We start from the raw sequence: 6,000 nt of genomic DNA on the forward strand, positions 1-6,000 counted from the left end.
TTCCATCTGCAGTCCAGCCTCTGTTCAACACTTCAGGTTTCTAATTTCAAGCAGACAAGTGGAAAAAAAAAAAAAAAAAAGACTAGAACCTGAGAGTAATTCTTCTTGCTTTTCTGGGATAAAAAGAAGTACAACTAACATAATAACAGAGGCAAGAAATATTTCCTTTCTTCCTTCTTACCTGAATATTATACGGATTTTTATAACAGCTATGCCACAAATGCTCCAAACTTTATTCTTAGAATACATATTGAGCCTTTGTTCCTAGTTAATGGCTGAAATTTTCCAAGCCTAATCTTGTGCTGGTCATTTTTATTTAATATTGTTCATTTTAAGTTTTTGGAAACCAAAGTATGTATTCCATTATAGCTATCACTGAGATTTGAGCTTTGATAAAGTTTTAAATTCTATTTTAATATTCCAAAAACCTATAATGTAACAGCTAAATTTTGTATGGAAAGTATATGTCACACAAATACTGATTCAGGAAATTCTTGTCTTAATTACAAGGGTTCTTTGGTACTAGACCATCATCAGGTTCCTTTTAAAGGAACTATTTGTAAAAAGCAAAGATTTGAGAGCAGCAAACTGTCCTCTCAACCTGTAGTATTAATTGTCAGTCGGGTAATTTATGTATTTATTTTATTCTTTTTACAGGAAGGCTTTCTCTTGCTGTCTTGCACAACGTTGGACATATGGAGTAAAAGTACTTTCAGGGAACTTCAAACAACAAAACAAGCAGGTTGTTTAGTGCTATTCATACTGACCTCACAAAAAAACAGTTAACCTATGCTTTGTCCTATTTACCCTCCTGCATTTCCAAAAATAAAAATTCAATTGATAATCTTAGGGAAAATACCCATTGACAGCTATGCATACAGCTGGAATGGTTTCTGATGGTTTCATAGGAGTGGAGACTAAAAAGTTTCTTTTCTATATATGTTTATTTTCTATTGCAGTGAATGTACTGATAATTCTTTGGATGACAATACTTACAAATGTTCAAATGAATATTCCAGAGCTGCCTTTCAGAGAGCAGTCAGTTTTTGTGAGCCAAGCCTTACATTAACATACTTGGTGGCTGACAGGTAAAATGTTCCTCCTCCTGAAGGGAAAAAAACAATCTTGACAGTATATGTAAAATGAAATAAGATGGCCATAAATTGTTGGTGTTACTTTGTTTAACACTTTTTGAAGATGGATATTATAGGCAAAACTACACTTTTAACATTCAAATTAGATCACACCAGTGTCTCTTTCTAAATCATGGGAGTAGATAAAAAAGTACATATCTATGATATGCTGACATCCATTGAAAAATTACAATACCTGTAAAAGAAATGTTATTATTTGATATTATGTAATGAGCCTAAAGCCTAAAAATCTTATAATATTTTTAATATTACTTAATGATGCAGTCTGTAGTTGTTCATGACATCTTAAAATTGTTGTAACTGCTTCAGAAAACTTACTTTAAATATAAAAATATGCATCCATTCTTAACATAACACAAGGGGCACACTGTTTCCAGTTCTGTTATCCTGGCTCTTCCTATAGCATAACTGAAGGATCTCAAGTTGCCTAATATGGGCAATAATGAATTTCACTGGGTGGGATTGCTCTCTAGGCCCATGTAGGGAAATAATCAGAGATTTTTAGAAAATAAGGGTTATATGTCTTTAAACAAGGTCAATCTGTATGCTGACTCTTAAATTTTGTTGAAATAAGTTAAGTCCCGGGTGCTTTTTTTCTTCTAGCCTGAGTAGAATACTTGACCACACTATTTATCTTGGGTGACTGACACATACTCTCTGGTGAATGTTACAGTAATGGTTTAAAATATATCCCCAATAGTTTCCCCTCTGCTTTTCAATTGATGGCCTTAACAGCTGACCTGACAGAAGTGCTGCATACTGTTCACAGCATAGAAAAGTCAAGTGTTTTATCATAAACCTGACTTCACCCAGAGAAAATATTACATTGTACCTCTCTCTCCTAGTAAATATGCCTTAGGATAGACTCTCCAACTCATAGGTGATTTCTTTTTTTCAGGTTCTGTTTGACCAAATTTTGCAGTTTTATCACTTGAACTCTTCAGTGTTTGAGCAGAAATTCAACTTCTCAAACTTCCAAATATTTCAGCATCACATCAGGTAACTACCAAGAATTTAGCATAATAGAAAATTGACTAAAAATATAAATCTGTGCATTAAATCCCAAATGACCACTAAAAATTAACCTGCATTAACAGGCTACTAAGCACACAGAGTCATATTTAAGTTGCACCTATGTGACTCCTCATGCTTTTGAAAGTTAAGACACTGAGACTGTTGGGTTATGATTAGTCAAGTGAATTTAGAATCATGAAAACATTATCTTACATGTAGTAAGAGCCACTAAACTTTCCCAGGGACTGCCATCTCCTATTTTAGATATTTCTTAAAATTATAACTGAACTTTTCTGTGCTACTGTGATGATACATACAACTAAAATCCATATTTGTCCTCTACTGATTTTATTCTTTCTTTTTGGTTACAGAAGTAGACTGTATCTGTTCAAGATAATCTGTAACTCATTAATAATTTGTTTCTTTGTTTTAACAATGAGTAATTATATTTTTTTAGTATTAGAGAGAGATTTAACTTGTAGTGACACTGAGGCCTCCCTGTACTGTGTGGATCTGAAAGCATTCCATGGCTCACTGTCATCCCAGCTCAAGAATGGTGGCCCTGGTGAGACCTTTGAGAGCTTTTGTCTGGGTACTGAAATGACTATAGTTTTGTTTGTGTGGTATCTAAGCAGAAGGCTAAACCTGTAAGCTTCTTCTACCTTGGAGCCTCTGAAGTAGTTGTGTCTTAGCTTGCACACAATGTCACACTTGATTGCATAGACACAACTTAGGAGAGATGGTCTTCATGCTAGTGTGACTGTAGTAACATCCCAGGCAACATATGTGCATTAAAAGTACCAACTGATCAACACTAAGGACCTGATATAAAATTGGGAGTCAAAAGAAAAGTTTCCATGCAGATTAAACCATGAAATTTTTAAAAAAAGTGTCATCACTAGTATCACATCATAAAAAATTTCTTCTTTTTATCCAATCTAAACCTACTTTCAGTTTAAATCCATTGCCTCTTGTCCTGTCACTCCAGGCCTTGGTAAAAGGTCTCTCTCCATCTTTCTTACAAGTCCCCTTTGAGTATTGAAAGGCCACAATAGGGTCTCCCCAGAGCCTTATCTTAGCTTGACTGAACAACCCCAACTTTCTCAGTCTTTCTTCATGGGAGAGGTGTTCCAGCCCTCTGATCAATTTTGCGGCCTCCTCTGGACCAACTCACTTAAAGGTGTTAAAAAAAGTCACATAGCTCTTTCCATAAACATTGCGGTACCACTAAATGTGTCAAATTCCTGTGTTACCTGCAAATAAAATATTGAGGGAGAGAAGCAAAGATAGAACAAAACAGAACATTCACACTACTGAAAGAATTCTTCTGATAGACAAAGAAAACGTAATTTTGTTTTTCAGTTTTGTTGGCCTCTGCGATAGAAAGAAAACTACCTGTTTCTTTTTGTGCCTTTTATTCACAACTAATGGGAAATTAAATGAACAGGATGCCTACAGAAGAATGTAAGCTGTTGCTTGGACTTCATGCAGGTCTTCTATACATGGCAGATTTTTTCCTCTAATTAATGCATCAATAACAAGGGATAATCTGTTATCTGAGCTCTTCATATTACTTGCCACCAAGATATATTTCTGCATGTTACTTCTGAGTTAAAAATTCTGAACTGCATGTCCCAGAGTGCCTACAGATGTTTTCAGGCACCTATATGCTCATTGTGCAACATGGGAAGTTTCTCCTGGGGGGGTGGGGGTGGGGAGGGAAGAGAAAAAGAAAAGTTATTGTGTGTCTATGAACTACTCGTGACTCCTGGAAAGTCATGTACCTACCAAGACTATGTTATGCTGTGTGTTTTGCTTAATAATATTTGAACATGCAAGTATGATAGAAACTATAATACATCTGTACTATCCCCTATACTCTTTTTAATAATATTGTGTCATGTGTCATGTCTTCTGTGTGTATATGTTAAATATAATACTTCCTTTCTTTACTCAATTAGTGAAACAAAAAAATTAACATTTCTTTAGAAACCAAGCCTGTTCTCTCAAAATAATCTCTGCCTATTTTATTTTAAATCATGCTAAAATTCATGTGACAATGACTGTAATTCTAGTTAATATCTGAAAGAAAGGGAAAAAAGAAAAGGTCAAGTCGACTGAGGACATACTTCTGACTCTTGCTTTTATTTTAAATTTCTTCATGTGGCAGCCTCACTGATAAGAAACATCCTGTTTTAGAAATATACTAGGAGGATCATCACTGGTAATGCAGTGAATTTCACAGCTGCTTATAATGAAGCTGTGTCTATGCTGTCTTTGTGTTTAAACTGGAAAATGTTACAGTCACCTTTTCTCCTGGAAATCAAATTACAACCATGACCTTTAATGAAATGCTCAAAGAAAGCATTGGTAAATACACAGTTTATGCTTCAGGAGATCACAACTGGAAGTTAATCCAGGTTGGTCGTCACTGAAAGCCATTCTCTATGATGGCAAATTGGTGATTTCAGCTCTGCTGGACAACTTCTTTGACCAGAAAACTGATATTAAGATCAGAATTAAAAGATAATTTGAAATGAGACAAACCAAAATACACTACATTCTCTTTTTCACATAAAGTGCTTCTGAAGTAGGATGTGGACATGATGGTAAGTGAACATGACTCAAATCAGGAATTTGTCCCTTATCTATATCCCTTTTTCCTCAGTACTCCAGCATATGTTTTTTATTTTTATACGCTGTTAAGAGGAAAAGGGGGAAAAATAATAGAAAATCTGAGGAAATAAAAGAATTCAGTCCAAAGGCAAGTGAGAGAGAAAAAGAAACAGTGGGAAGTGAGAGGGAAAACTTTTAATTTACAGAAGCCTTTGAATACCTTCTTACATCATTAATTTTATATAAGCTTTTTTTTAAACCCAAGAAATTGGTGGCATTATTTTCAATAAAACTTTGCTTGCTAGGTAATATGGTCTGATTCTCATAAATCAGGATTGTCTTGCAATCCTCCAAGCTCATTTTCAATGACTGCAGTACAACATTATCAATTATGAAATTTTAAATCATAATATATAATTGCCAAATACAAATTACTCTGCAGTTTGTTTTTACTCTTTAGGAGGAATAGACCTGATATTGACAGAGCTATGAAAATAAGGAATTCTACATCTCATGCAATTTTCATATATAACAAATAAATCAGTTTTGGTTTCCCATGTGAGCTGAAATGAGACACCAGTTCAAGAACAACACCTTACTTCCTTTCTACAGAAGATTATTATGTGATAAGAAAATTATTTGAAATACATAAAAAAAAAAAGGTTTTGTTTGCAAGAAAACCCTTTTTTTTCTTACAGGACATCTTCAAATACTGTATTTGCACAAAAATTTCATGTGTATGCATCTTTGTCATAGGTATTTTGCTGCTGACAACAGAAGGAGCCAGCCTGATAATGCTGGGTCAGATTCCTATTCTGCTGCACCATCCCATCTCTGTCTGGTCCTACTTAATCTGTGAGGGGCAGGGACAACCTGATGCAAAGCTGCTCCCTCCACTGATACTTGCTATTACCTCTGCAGAGGTCAAGTGATCCCCTCTCTTGACTATGTAAGAGGATACAAAAGTCACAATGCCTTCCTCCCCAACCATATTTGCAAAGGTATTTTAATAAAATGTCTTAATTAATTGTTCTAAAAATAATTTTATACATTATAGGCAATAAGTAAATTAAAGCAGATAATTCTTTTTAATGGCCTGAATAATAATGCAGGTAAAAACAGAAGCCCATGGGGACTCCGTTAAGAAAGCCTAGCCTTATCATCTGTGCTGTCAGCACTATTACAGCATAGGAAAAGACATGACCAAAGCTTGTTA

General features: G+C 34.7%; 1 long non-coding RNA gene across 1 annotated transcript; it reads left to right on the top strand.

Annotated features, from left to right (window-relative positions):
• The first annotated feature begins 679 nt into the window (after nucleotides 1–679).
• LOC135314399 (uncharacterized) lies at nucleotides 680–5,779 on the top strand. The gene is made up of 3 exons (XR_010373907.1): nucleotides 680–742; nucleotides 2,053–2,153; nucleotides 5,541–5,779. It is a non-coding gene; the product is annotated as an uncharacterized LOC135314399 (long non-coding RNA).
• The last annotated feature ends 221 nt before the right edge of the window (nucleotides 5,780–6,000 follow it).

The sequence above is a fragment of the Phalacrocorax carbo genome, chromosome 1 (genome assembly GCF_963921805.1).
Source record: "Phalacrocorax carbo chromosome 1, bPhaCar2.1, whole genome shotgun sequence".
Classification (NCBI taxonomy): Eukaryota; Metazoa; Chordata; class Aves; order Suliformes; family Phalacrocoracidae; genus Phalacrocorax; species Phalacrocorax carbo.